The sequence below is a fragment of the Lepidochelys kempii genome, chromosome 9, assembly GCF_965140285.1.
Source record: "Lepidochelys kempii isolate rLepKem1 chromosome 9, rLepKem1.hap1, whole genome shotgun sequence".
NCBI lineage: Eukaryota > Metazoa > Chordata > Testudines > Cheloniidae > Lepidochelys > Lepidochelys kempii.
In genome coordinates this window covers 77,578,578-77,593,869 of record NC_136388.1, presented here as the reverse complement: position 1 = coordinate 77,593,869, position 15,292 = coordinate 77,578,578, and the positions used below count along the sequence as shown (strand labels likewise).

General features: G+C 43.4%; 1 non-coding gene across 1 annotated transcript; it reads right to left on the bottom strand.

The window, feature by feature from the left end:
• Positions 1-13,088: 13,088 nt before the first annotated feature.
• Positions 13,089-13,205, bottom strand: TRNAL-CAA (transfer RNA leucine (anticodon CAA)). The gene is made up of 2 exons: positions 13,168-13,205; positions 13,089-13,134 (listed from the first exon to the last, which is right to left on the bottom strand). It is a non-coding gene; the product is annotated as a tRNA-Leu (tRNA).
• Between the last annotated feature and the right edge of the window lie 2,087 nt (positions 13,206-15,292).

Sequence of the window (15,292 nt, the reverse complement as noted above, 5' to 3'; positions counted from 1 at the left end):
TCAGCAAGACAAAATAAGTTTGGACAAGGAAGTAGGGAAGAATTTGTAAAAATAACTATCAATAAAGAGAAGATAAAACAATACTCAGAAAATCTGGTTGTATACTAATCATGTAGTCTAAGCCATATGATTACTTGTTCTGTTCATTCCCTCTGGGGCACCTGGCAATGGCCACTGTCGGAAGACAGGATACTGGACTAGATGGACCTTTGGTCTGACCCGGTATGGCTGTTCTTATGTTCTTAGAAATGTGCAGAAAATAAAATGATCCTAGTAGAAAAAAATATAAGTTAACCTACCCAGGAGAAAAGTAATCTAAAACACACATCACAAAGGAGGGAGAAACCAAGTATGCAGTAATAGCAAGACAGTTTTAGGAGCGGTAGTGGTCAGCAAATTAGAAAAGAGTTTCAATATGACAGATAAGGCAACAAAAAAGGACAATATAATTTAGGCTTAATATACAGTCATCACAGACCAGAGCGGTACCAGTGATCCTTTATGTCTTGATGTGAATCCATCTGGAATATTGTGTTCACTTCTGGGCACCTCATTATTAACAAGATACTGACAAATTGAAAGAAAAAAGAGCCAAACAAATGAATCAGGGCTTCAAAATTTATATGGAAACATTTAAAAAATGAGATCAATCTTGCTTGGGTTAGCAAGGACGAAGATAAATGATAATGGTGTACAAATATCTGAAAGGTTTTGGCACAAAGGGTAGAAATTATTGAGGGTGATACAAGTGGGTGTAAGTAGGAGGAATGGGATGATATTTTTCTCAAGGGAAAATGAAGTCTGAATATCAGCATCAGTTTCCTAACAGTGTGTTGTATCAGGTTGGAACATAGTCTCCCTTGGGGAAGAGGTGGAGTCTATGTCACTTAGGATTTTAAACTGGACTGGGCAAAGCACTAGTTTGCATGTAGCCAAGTGATGGACTGGGTGGTTTAGCAGGGCTTTTTCCATCTTTAAATTCAAGGATAATCTCCACACTGAGAAGACCAGACCTTAAGGTGTAAGGACTCATTTGAAAGACACACACACATACACAGACTTGATAGAACATGGATACTCTTAAGAGCAGATGAGAAGAGCTGAATGCAGATTCCTAGAGCCTATGCATGGCCTTAGGAGGGAACAAAGAATGATGCAGTCCTTCCCACTGTGAGGTTTGGGCATGTATGTATCCTCCCACCACTGCTGGCCCAATGGGCAAGGCAAGATCTCAGATCCCCCATGTGGGATTGAGGATATGAGATACTTTAATGTATTTTAAAATAAATTGTAACGTTATATTTGAATCATTACGTAACATTCTCATTGCAGTTTCTATTTGTCACAGTTTTCATCTATATACAGAGAAGAGTCTACAGAAACTATAGTACTTTTCCATATGGGCCTCAGCCCACAGAGCTGAGCATGATAGAGTGAAAGGCAGAACATAAGCTGCGGAAAAAGGTATATATTCTCACAACAATCACAAAAGGATCAACTGACCCCATGAATCGCTGCACAGCAGCATCCCTTTTGTGGGGCTGATAATTTCAGACACTGAACATCACTGAAAATATCTTAATTAGTAAAAAGAAAAGGAGTACTTGTGGCACCTTAGAGACTAACCAATTTATTTGAGCATAAGCTTTCGTGAGCTACAGCTCACTTCATCGGTTGCATCCGATGAAGTGAGCTGTAGCTCACGAAAGCTTATGCTCAAATAAATTGGTTAGTCTCTAAGATGCCACAAGTACTCCTTTTCTTTTTACGAATACAGACTAACACGGCTGTTACTCTGAAACCTATCTTAATTAGTGTTTATTTTGATGGCTGGATAGGTTTGAGATGACGTGTTTGGAACAGGGGGACAGAGGGGCAAACAGAACAAAAGAAGATTTTTTGATATGCTGACCAGAACCACAAAAATGCCTTTTAAAAAATCACTCCCCTGCGTGGACAAACACACAGGAGAGAAAAGAGGAGGTACAGGAAGGAAGAGAGAGAGAAGGATAATCAGAGGAAAGGAGAGAGAGGCAAGACAGGATGGAGAGACAGAGACACAGCTATTTGCATCTTTTATTGGCTCTTTGATTTCAATGTATTTACAATGCTTAATGCTAACACCCCAGTGGGAAGTTCTAGAGATTACTGTATTTACTCTCTATTTAGTTTTATATCTTTATCAAATGATCTGTCTCTCTATCCTCCAGCCAGTCATTTAGCTAGCTGTATATAGCAGTCTGAACTAGAGGAGACACTAAACCCAGACCCTTCCTGCCTATTCCTGGGAGTGGTTCAGGTGAAAGTTAAACAGCCCATGTCATGGCTCTTTCCAGAAAGAGTAAGGATCAACCCAGTGTCCTGACCTACAATCCTGTATCAATGAAAATCAGGTTCTAAGATCCAAAGCTGCCTTTAACAATGCGTCACCCCCTCCAAACCACTGTTTCTTCCCCTCTGGTCTCTCCAGATGCCTGACTTTTCACTCTATGTATGGCTGAATCTCTGGGAAGTAGCTTGTAATATAAAGGGAAGTATATATAAGAAATATGAAGAGTTGTAACATATGTGCTATCAAGAGCACAGAGGGGCTGCTGCATTTGCTCCTATAAACACAGCTATGGCCTCTAGGACTGGCGCCAATCTTGTTAGGGCAGCTTGAATATAGAAGGAACTAGAGAGATCCAAATTAGATTCTAAGATGCATTTTCCTTGGGCTGTCCCATTCTTTGTTTGTTTATTTGCTTGTCCAACTCTAACGATCTTGCTGAAGCATTTATGTAGTCAGACTGGATGGATTTTGGGAGTGCTCAAGAGTCTCTATGACTCACCCTAGTTACCAGAGGGAAGGGGAGAATTTGTGACAGATATATTCATTTCTTAAAAGGCTATTATGAAAGAAAGATTCTGACTGGCTGTTGAGGGTTCCACTGTGCATGTATCCGATAGGATTCCAATTTTCCTAGGATTAGAGCTTAGCCAATTGTTACAAAAACTCTTGAATTTCAGCTACATTTTCTATTGGCAGTGACGCTGAGTGGTACCACATCACTGGGTGCCCACCAGCATCTTCATCAGGTTCCATCTAACTTAATGTTCACCTGAGAACTAGAGAGATGCTAGTCTTTACCCAGGAGAATGGCACAGTTACTGAGTTTGTCCCATGAGTGCTCCATGTCTCTTAGCTTACCTAGCCTATGTCTCCCCCTGTTCATGTGATTCTCCTCTTTCTCTGGTTCTCTTTTTCTCATTGACACCTTCCCTTTCCCACCCACTGCTGGTCTATGAGCTGTACTTTGTGAAGTGGTGAGACTGTGACATCACAGGTTCCTCCCTCTGCCAGTGCCTTCCTATGAACAACTCAGCTCACTGCCAAGTGGTAGGCTGGTGACATTATTGGAGGTAACATCAATACTTCTCCTGTCCATCTCCGGCATTTCCTCCTTCTTAAGTAATTTGCACAGTGCTCTCCTCTTAAGTGACATTAGGCCCCCCCCACTCTAGTTGAACGGATATGACAAATGGACAGATAGACACACATACAGTGGCTGTGGTTATGACATAGGGAGATAATTAAGGCCAATTGCTTCTTTTGTTTTAGGTTTCAGGATATGAGAGATCCAGCTAACCATCAAGTTCCATAAATTCCAGTGTTGAAAACGTGATTTACAGCAATCACATTTCTGTGGGAACAGACAATTCTTCAAAGGGATTTCAAGACCTAGTGTGGATCTATCATCTTACAAAAGAGACCCTGTCACCTGGACACTGCTGTTCACTAGTCTATGGTTAGTTCTAGTCTCCAACCATTGACCCACATTGGATTTAACGGACACCATCCCAAAATGCACTCACTAACCCCAGTTATCACTCTGGAGAAAGGAAATAATGAGCACTCCTCCTAAGGCCCTTTGCAGCATGATTGGTCAGTAGGAATCTCCTGACCTCCCTCCACCAATCAGTGCCCATAATTCACCCAGTATTTGCGTGTCCTCAGATTGTGCTGATTTGTGACTAGGGTAGAACAAGTCATTTGAAAAATTTGGTCTCTTTCTGCTTGTGAATTGTCCTCAAGCATCTAAGGATTTTCTCAGTTCTAGTCACCAGTGAAAATTATATGCCAGAACATTTTTTTAGAGGAATTCTCAGCTGGTTTGTGATGTTAGCAGATTGTTGTGAGTACTTGGTATCAGCATGTGCTGTTCTAACAAACACCACTTGCTTTGACTAGATATAGCTTACATGGCATTGTTTCCTCTTCAGGACTAGATGAGCATAACTCTTCGTAACAAGTTTTCAGTATGAACACTAACTTTTACAAGACCAAATGCCCTTTCCCTGAATATTCTTTCATATTCATTTAAAATTTGAGGTTTTCTCATCCATCTCTGCCAGAAAACTCCTCCTCTCGGATATTTGTGGGAAGCTGAAGTAAATGCAGTTTTCATTTATGTGAATATTTATGGACATTCTTCTGAGAACTTGCCTAACTCTAGATGTGAAACAGCCTTGAGAGGAACATTAGGAAATCCAAACCCGTCAGGAAGCCAGAGCTTGTTATGTGAGAAGTCTTTTACTGAGGATTCCTTTCTACAATTCTCCTCTATTACTAGCCTGAGAAAGTCTCTTTTATCTCACCCTGGTAATTGGTATGGTTTTTCCTGACATTTAAACCTTGCTCTTTAATATATCTACAACTAAAAGCAATTAAGGAGATCAGTGAGCAGCACCTATTTTGACGGTACCTCCTGAAGAACATCCAGCTGAGAAGAGATGTTCCCTAAAAGAAGGGTAGAAAGAGGGAGCAGGTAACACAAGCTGAAGGCAGACCAGGGCTGGTGGTATATGTATGAAGAGACATCACGCCACTTGTCCAGTTGCCTCAGGAGCAATATTGCCCCGCCCACGACTAAGCAGCCACCCACCGATGGGAGCAGCATCTCTGTACAATATAGCAAACATGCAGTTGTTATTTTTATAGAGCTACAACCCAGCATGTGGTCCTGCACTGAGAGAATCAGCAGAGGCTGCTCACTCAACTTCTCAGGGGGTTCTCACTCAGCATCTCTCTCTTTTCTCACTCTCTGGTTTGGTTGGCTGCCCCTTTCACCTTTCCCTTTCCCTCCCTCACAGCTTGCCAGACACAATTCTTCTCACACACTTTACACACTTGTTAACCCTCCCTCCCTTCCTCAGGGGGTCCTGCTGCTCTCGCAGCACTTTCCTCAGACCCCTCCAACTCTCTAGAACTCCCATAGAACCTTCCAGGCTTCCACCAACTGCCACAGAACCTTCCGGGCCCTCCACCAACTGCCACAGAACCTTCTGGTCCCCCACATCAACTGCCACAGAACCTTCTCTTGTTAAAGGAGCATTACCTTACACACTCCTGCTTGCTGTACTGAGGAAAATACTGTAATGAGCTGGCATGTGTGCACCCATGCCCCCCTGCTCTCTAATGGACATCATCAGAACTGCTCAGCTATGAGTCATAGGCCCTATATCTCTAACAGTTCGAGGAGACTCTCCACAAGCTGAAATGGTAGGAAACGGTACCTTAGGGGCAGGAGGATCTCAATTTTTTTCCTATCTATAGCTATGAAGTTGCAAGGGGTTAGTGTGCCGCATAGTGACAACCATGAAGTTTCTATCTGGCCACAGACTAAGATACTATAGAGAACTGATCATTACCAAAAGCAAGTGAAGCGACCTTAAGAAAATGAAAAACCACCTGAGCATATAACTAGAACTCCAACCTTTCCTGGAGATTTGAAAAGGTCTTTTGCTTTTACCACCAATCCTGCACTTGCTAGTCTCCGCCTCAACCAGACTTCTCAGCAGTCGAGACTGTTTGAGCTATTGGCAAACTGAACAGACCCAGGAAATATTAAACTCACTGGGATTTGTAGCGCAGTTTTTAAACTGAGTCCGTCTGGACATGTCTGGAGAAGCAACTGAACTTCGGGATGTTTCTCTGAACAAAACTTGAAATCCTTTGATATTTGTCTATCACCAATTACTTCCCTTCTCAGGTACTTAAAATCATTCAGCCGCAAGGCCAGTTCTAATGGCCCAGAAAGATGCTGCCTGATGTATGTGTATCTTTCTAAAAGACTTTAGGGAGGAGAAGGGATCATAAACTCTGAATATGAATTTGTCTATCAGTTATACCTTCTGAGACTGCTTGTGGGTACAGGAGAGAAGCTGGTGGTTTGATGATGACAAAGACAGTGCTTTCCTGCTAACCAAAAACCCCTTCACCATACGGCACCATTTCCATGATAAATGATGTTTAAAAAGAGACCTGTTCTTTCCAGTGAGGCAGCAGATCAAAGGGGGCTCTATCTGCGAGGCAGATGGTAATTACTAGCAAATAATCTATCCACAGCCATTGCCTGGGAAGTAATGCTGAGTGCGATAAGGTGAATCTGAGGAATGGCTGAGCGAGATTGATTTAGGAACATAAGTAACAAATACAAACAGGGATTCCTTGATAAAAAGAGACAATTAACTTCATATACAGAGAAGCTCACTTAAAAGCCAGACCCTGTCAGAGGGCTGGACCTGTGAAAAGAATGAAGCACCCGGCTTATGTATGCACACTCTGAAATGCAAAAAAGCCCTTTCAAAAAGGAAGACCTAAAATTTAATGTGCTAATCTTCTTTGAGGTGCAGCATCCCAGAGACAGCTGGGTCTCTGACAAGCACAGGATGTTAAACAAACCAATCCCCTAGGTACCTGCACTTCCCCACATGTCTGTCTGTAAAACTACAGAATCACCTGAAAAATACATTTCAGAGTAACAGCCGTGTTAGTCTGTATTCGCAAAAAGAAAAGGAGTACTTGTGGCACCTTAGAGACTAACCAATTTATTGGAGCATAAGCTTTCGTGAGTACTCCTGAAAAATAGAGCCATGAAAGAGGGAGTTTAGTACCATGGAAAAGCACTCAGATGTATCCAGCTTGGAACACCAAACACCCATCATTTTTCATTGCTGTTGAGTTCAATGAATTGTCACTTTCAAGAAACTCTGCTCAACCCAGTCCACCAAGACTGCAGCAGAGTCCAGCAGGTAACAGATGTAAGTGGGCAAGAATGGGGTGTACTCTAGGTATGCATTGTACCCACCTTAATTCATCAGGGAAGCCCTGCTCTCTAACTGCCAGCATTTTTGTGGGATATTCTGCCTAAGGTAGAAGCCTCGGTAACCATCTCGGAGGGAAACCTCCTCTTTCACCAGTCACAGATAACAGGGTTTAGAAGATGTTGTTCAGAATCATTGCCTAATATAGTCCCATTCCTATGGTCTCTGCCCTTCTTCCAAAACCACCTTTTAGTCTTAATACAAAAAATAGCGCATCCCACATCCTTATCCCTCCCTCTTCCTGGCCCTGCACATGTACAAGGGCTAAAAAAACCCGATAATCCCATTACCAAGCTCTATCTGTCACTGTCAGATTCTCTATAACATTATGGGAAGCGGATAAGGACTTGATCAGATGTCTAATTAAACTTTAAGATATCTGGGCACTTCAGCTGGATCAGTAACAGCAGATACATTCTCACTCCTGCCTAATGGTCAGGAGATGCCCTTTTAAAGCCTGCCTGCTGAGTACAGCACCTATTGGTCTCTGTGTAAAGCATCAAGAGCTAATAACCTTTTGTGACAGTGGTGTGCTTCCTCCATCACAGACTGAGAAGAGAGCTTTCTTCCACTGTTGCTGTAGGAGGTAGATTTTGCCCAGATAAATCTGTTAATCTTTAAGGTGCCACCAGACTCCTTGTTGTTTTTGTAGGAGGTAGATGTGGTCACATGAGGACTGTCACTTTAAGAGCTTATAGAGCAGCATGTTAGCAGAAAGTACATGAAGAAGTGAGGGAGCCTTTCATTGACTTTAGAAAAGCACCTGCACAGCCATTTCAATAATAATAAATATTGAGCGAGGACAGAGAATCTGTATATACAACATTTTAATAAAGAAAACACTAAGGAAAGACAAAGGCAGATGCTGCTGTTTTCTTAATTTAGACAGTATTCCTTCCACAGGCCCGCTGACAGGGGTGGGTAAAGGGGGCAATTGTCCAGGGGCCCGGGCAATTTAAAAGGGCCTGCCAACCAGGAGCCCCCAGGCCCTTTTAAATTGCCCAGGTGGGCCACAGGGCTCCTAGGCTCATGTGGGGTGGTACCGGCGGCAGCGAAGGCAGTCGGGTGGGCATGTGGAAACCCTGGCCATGGTGGAAGAGTGTGCCCAGCAGCTCAGCCAGCAGCTCACTGGGCACCAGCAGCGCAGCCACCAGCAGCTCCCTGGGCACCAGCCAGTACAGGCACAGCACCACCCAAAAGCCTCAGCCATCCCTTTCTAGGGGGCCCATTCACTGTTCTGCCTTGGAGCCCAGAATTGATGATGGCGGACTTATCTTTCCATATTACTTGATGGAAGAGGCACACCCTTCCTCACAAGCACTCTCTCTTCCCACCAAACCCCAAAGCACAATATACCAGGCTTGGTTACCCATATGCCAAATTCAACTGAAGCCTAGAATGCACAATTTCATTGAAGAGTTCATCCCTGGGATACAAAATATAACTCCCCAAGTGCATGGAAAAGATCACTGTGAAATTAACATAATTGTCGTTAATTCTGTACAGTCCACACCCTTCCCCTCCAAAATCAAACCAGAGAATGATAATTTCCCATAAACATTCCTAAATGATGTACAAGAAAGGAACATTCTAATCCCATGTGATTGTCACAGGCTAGAACTGAGGTGCACTGGGTTGCTAGTTAATGGAGGAGGAGGACTGGAAGAGTAGAAGATGCACATCAGGACTGAGGTGCATGGTTAGAGCTGTTAGGGTGTTTGGGGTCCCTTGGGCTGACAGTGCAGGGAGTGCTACAGGTGAGGATTGAAATGTATTTGCAGGGCTATATACTGGGGAACTGGAATGAGGGGTCTGGTCACTGTTCATACAATGTCAAATAAGGGAAAGAAGGTTGCATAAGACAGGCACAAAGTACACTTGTGTCCTAACTACCCCTTACACAGAGCACTGACCACTATGTAAGGTTAATAACAAAGCAGATCATTGTATTCAATAAACATCCTTAAACAAGCTACGGATATTAGACTTGTAATATGAACACTTCCATAATTACTGGGTCTAGAGGCAGTTGGTACTTAAGTCAGTATCTTGTTGTCAGATTGCTAGTAACTGGTTCAAGTATAGACTTCCTACTGGCACATTGGTCCCACGAGCATCCTGACATGTTGCCCTGGGGCTGGCTCCTCCCATTCTCCCAAGTAACCCACAGACACCTTGATCTGGCTTCTTAAAATAACTCCAGTCTGGTCTAGCTTCTCTCCCCTGGGCAACCTTAGTGTACTCCTAATTCTCCCAGAGCAGTTTACTGGTCCTGCTTTGAGCAGGCGATTGGACTAGATGACCTCCTGAGGTCCCTTCCAACCCTGATATTCTATGATATGATTAAAGTTGCCAGCCTTGAGCCAATTGAAGACAGGGAGGAGGACTCTGCCAGCATCTTCCTGGAGCCCTTTTGTAAAGTGTGGTGACTAATTAAGTAAAAACTAGAGCTAGTCAAATGATATGTGACAAATTTTGGTTTCATCATTGCATCTAAATCATTCAAGAACCTCCCGTGTCAGCTGAAAATTGAATCAATATTTGTAAGACTTTGTTTAATAGTTTGAGTAATTTGCAGGATGCAGTTATTTGGGAATTGTTGCATGTGACTATATTCTGCATATAATGTATGATTAAGCACATGGTATTGTCTCTGTTCCCTGACTGGATGACAAACATGAGAATAGCAAATTGTGGGCTTTCAGGGTGAATCTGCAAAGTCGCAGGAGTCATGAACATTTTTCCAGCAGCCATCCAAATGTTCACAAACATTAAAGCATTTGATCCCACCAATAGCAGGAAATCAGTTTAAGCTGTTTATTCATGAGTATGCCCAAATCTGTTTTTTCACTATTCAGCCAGTGCTAATAACAACTAGAGCTGGTTGGAAAATGTTTGTTTTTTCCACAAAAGATTTCAACCAAAAATATACAAAGTTTGTATTTAAATTTGCTATTGTAAGTTTGTTTTGTTGGGGAAAAAACAAAAAAAATTGGCTTTTGGCCAAAAAGTTGTTTTTCAGCTGAAAAAACTTTTAGGTGAAAATTTCCATGAAAAACAGACTCTCTCTCGCAGCGTATACACACACAAACACACACAGAGTTTAGCTGAAAACCCAATTCTCCATCAAAAAGAGCTTTGTTGGAAATATTTCACTCAGCCCTAGTAACAAGTGCTTGCCAGAGACACTCCATGGCACCTGTTCACAAACATTTTAATTAGCAATAACAATCCTGTCATCTACAAAATAGTTGCATCCATGCCTTGCAGATGCAAACTAGTAAAAATTCAGTTCAGTTCCTCTTTTTCTCATAGAGGCGGCACCAAAAATTTCTTCTTAGGAGCCTCTACAGCAGGGGATCTACACCTCTAATATGTAACTCTTGCCTCCATGACACCTGGTTCTTGTCAGTGCCATCTTGACAGTCATTCAGTTTCAGTAATTGTAGGTAACTGGAGTCACGCAAACAGCCTTAGGGAAGAGGAAACATAAATAGAAATAAACCTGGATATTCTGCTCCAGTTTGACCTGCTCTGCTGAGCGCTCAACTCTAGTCCCCAACTCCTTCCATACAAATGAGAGAAGGAAAAGCTAAATATTACAAATTAATTTTCACTTGTCCCCTCTTTTGCTATTACACAACAATCACCTCACTACATCAGTCTATTTAGGCGTCATCAGGCTTGGGCTACGTCAAGAGATGGATTATATGGATCATTATTCTGTTCCATTAGGATAATTTCTATGCCAGTGCCATCTCTCCTGATTACTTTCTTTAATAGCCCTGGAGATCCCAGCTCAGTTATTGTTCAAATTAGGCCCAGACCCTTTAAGTCTTTCTCCTCACTCCCAGAAGGGGAGAAGGCCTAGGCATTTCGTGCCCCTAACATTCCCCACAATGGGTGAAAGAGGCTCCATCCGAGAAGCCAGAATGGGCGAGGGCTGATCATGTCAAAACATTTCAGAATAATAGTCATAAAACGCAGCCAGGCTTCAAAACAAGTTCAAACAGAGCTGCCAAGCTCTGGTCACCTCATAAACTACAGATAACATGAGAAAGGCTTCCCTAAAGCAGGTTTGATCTTCCTCCCTTCCTGTATCTCTTTCATAAACATCTTTGGGCGTCACAGAAGGAGAATCTTGATGAACTCTGAAAACTAACATCCTATGGATCCTGAAAAATGCCAACCAGGATCCCACAGTTACATTTTTTGCCTCCATGGCCAAATTTAACATTTTCTGTCAGCTCTGCAAAATATTTTGCCAGCTTGGTACCCACATGTTTGTTTTTACTGACTCCTGTCCTACTATTTCTGCAAAAATACCTTTAAACATATTCAATCGCCCCTGCCCACACGCCGTATATTAATAGGAATGAATAACTCCTACTTTTTAATTTTACAGGCTAATTGCAGACCAAGAATGCCCCCATTTTCAGTGCCTGTTGCAGTTGGGTTTTTATAGAAAATGGTCTGTTCTGGTTTTTGCAAATCCCAGCAGACTGGCCACCTAAAAGGGCTGTTGGCTAGCTTTGCTGGTGACATTGATAGCTGGCTGAGTGAGCACTTATGCATGTTGGGGATCACGCCAGGTCAGTCATATAAAGTTACCACCACTGTCTCCATGAAGCTTCCTAGTGAGCTCCTCTCAAGCTCACCTGCCTATACACACAGTCAAAGATTCTGGGCACTGTTGTGAGTGGTGAGCTTACTGGCAGCATGCTACGCAGACCCACTGTCCCAGACTGGGAACTAGCATACACAGTTCTGCTCTCATGCATCACAGGTGAGCACTGGATTGTGGCAGGGCAGTGGGGGTAGATGGAATCCAAGGAGGAAGAGGAGAGAAAGAAAAGACAGAGTGGATAAGTGTAGCAGAGAGAGGGAGAACAAGCAAAGGTGATGTGAAAAGTAAGGCACAGAAAGGTAAAGGCCAAACCTGAATGTATAAGGTTAGGTTCCTAAATTATATTTAGTCTCCAAAATGAATGCAGTGTGATTTTCAGAGGTTCTGAGCAATTCTCTCTGAAGTCATTGTGAGCCAGAGGTGCTCAGCATCTGCCTATTTTGTTTCTTCCAGCATTACTCTGCTCCTCATCTGTAGTGGGTTTGTCCCCTTTTTGTGCCCTGCTGTCAGTCTGCTGAGGGGCAGCTGGGCCTGTGCCTGGAAATTTCTTCTTACACATGGCTGTGTTGTAATACAAATGCAATTAGAGTAATTGACCCCAACTCTCAGTAGATATTTAGAGTAGAAAGAAAATCTGCCTACTCCTTATCTCTGCAGGACCCTCCCCACAGCACCCTCTACCCTTACAGACAGCAGCCACAACAGCTTTCTTCTCTCCCTTATTTATTATTTCTCACTAGGCTTAGAATGGTTGTTGGCTGCTTTTCCCAGCCAGGTCTCACCCTGCTGCAATTCCTCACACATACATACACAGGCACACTGCTGCTCCTTGTTTTCCTGTCCCAGGCCATGTCCCAGCACTGATAATGATAAGATTAAAAAACAATGGAAGGTAGAAATACCAGCAGCTGCAGGTCCAGACAGAAGGCCAAGACAAGGGTGGCCTGGTGAGGCTTCTTGATGCTGCTATAGACAACATCTGAAAGCCAGCAAGGGCAGTTCATTCACACAAGGGGTGCCTTCCATGGATATTGATCAGGCTGCATCACGGTCTTCTCAAAAATTCAGCAATCCATGGAAGGTGCATACCACGAGAGCTCCACCGTCAAGCCCTACCCATATCATAGAATCATAGAAGGTTAGGGTTGGAAGGGACATCAGGAGGTCACCTAGTCCAACCCCCTGCTTGAAGCAGGACCAATCCCCAATTTTTGCCCCAGATCCCTAAATGGCCCCCTCAAGGATTGAACTCACAACCCTGGGTTTAGCAGGCCAATGCTCAAACCACTGAGCTATCCCTCCCCCCCAAAAAATGTGTCAGAAGTGGGATTCAAACCCACGCCTCCATACGGAGACCAGAACACCCAGCCCTCGACAGAGGAAGGCACTTTAAGCCTTAGTCTGGCGCCTTAGACCACTCAGCCATCCTGACACCGCTACATTACCATTTACAAATTGATAGGGGATCAACACACCTTTAAAGTAGGTATTCCCAGTGCACTAGAGGACAGTTCATCCCTGTGTCTATATTCTACTCAACCCAGGGACCAAAGAGAGACCAAGGTGACCGTATACCACTCCTATCTTCAGGCTACCCTGGGCCAGTCCTGGTATGGGTAAGAGCAGCCACAATGCTTCCCTAACTTGATCCTGCCTGCCAACAGCCCCTATGGGCCATTCCAGCTGCTAGGAATATCAAGGCATAGAAATACCCCAGCCATGCCTCCTTTCTCCTACAAATGTACTCCACTACCTCCACTACATGGGGGGAAATTCCCCAGTGGGCTCTCAAGGCTATCAGAACTAACATAAAATGTCCATAGGGCAACTATGAATCTGGCCTCTTGGGGCCACACTGAACATCTCAATACCATGTTCAACCCCTACTCTAGAGAAGGAGGAGGATTTAGGCTTGAACTCAGTTCCAGCCTACACGGCTTAGCCCATCTGACCTACACATATTGTGCTTCTCAGTGACAGACCCTTTCTGGAGCAACCTTGGGAATCTGTTGATCTTTGAGGACACCTGGAAAGACAAGGGAGAAGAAGCACACTCTGCTTTCTACTATCTGTGGAATGTGGTGGCTACAACTTTTCAGGGGGAATAATGAGGGGATGAGTGTGGGTGAAGGAAACAGAGACATTTGAAAACAGCAGGGATCTGCAACAACTGACTGTGTTTAGTCTCATCATCATTCAGACACACAGAGCAACATTTGCTAATTTAACAGAAAACATTCACAAATTAAAAACAAAAACCTACATTAATAAACATCTCAGGCATTGCAGTCAGTCAGGCACATATCAGAGGAAACAGCATGGTTTACATGGCCATTGAGAGCTTAGCATCTGCTAAACTCAGAATAGTCTTTAACCTGATAGGAACCCTACTAGGCTGGGAGCCAAAATGAAGCTAGGTGGCTTTCCAGGCCCTTTTGTATGTGATAGGAATTCCCATAATCCCTTCTGGTTTTAAAGAGGCAGTGCAAATAAAGCACAAATTACCATGCAATCAGCTTTATATCCTTGTTACTATCCCTCCTGTGCTCAGTTAACACATATTCTCAGCAGCCACAGAAAGAATTACTCAGGAGAAGTAAATATGTTTTTAAACTCAAAAATAAGCAAAATGGTCTCCTTCATTTCCACTCTGTCAGTACTGGGTGCTGTTATGTCTTGGGTCGTTTCTGCTTTCCCTGCCTATTCTGTTCTAGCCTTGCTGCAACAGCTCAATCTCACAACAATGCCTACTCACCCACTCAGTGTTCCTGCTCACTAATCCTAGCCACGCCAGTGCTCTTGCACTGGGTAAAGGAAGCCTTTGCCCTGTTGAATGGAAGACCTGAGTGCAGTAGTAAAACCTATTAGAAACATGAATACTAATACTGGATATTAATAAATAATAGAATTGTTATTCATGCTTTGTATTTCTATAGCACCTTTTTCCAGTAAGGGTCTCAAAGCACTTTAGAAAACTGATTGAATATTTCCTACAATTCTTACCTGTGAGGCAGGTAAGAATCATTATTCCCATTTTACAGATGGGGAAACCAAGGCAAAGCAATTTGTTCAAGTTAATACAGAAGGTCAGTAGCAGAACCAGGAACAGAACCTAGAGCCCTTGACTCATAATACCATGATGTAACCACTGGACCATGCTCCCTCTTCTATTTCAAATAGAAGCCTCAAGGCAGGAAATCAGACTAACCTCTGAGAGCGCAGATACCCCCCAAACCAACTTGTGGCTGAATTCCTACATGACCAGTGGAAATCAAATCACATATCACACAAACTAGAGCTGGGAAAAGACTCTGTGGTCACCCACAGGCAATAGAACATTTAAAGCTATCAGCAGGGCGGGGAAACCCCAAGGCAAGCAGAAAGAATGTGTGCAGTGCTGCTGTGCTGTGGGAAAGTATGTAAGCAAGTGTAGAAAGAACAACAAAAGGTATGAATCAATGTGTGCAATGGGAACAAAGAGAGGCAGGGCCTCTCCCACTCATCTCTGTGTGACTACAG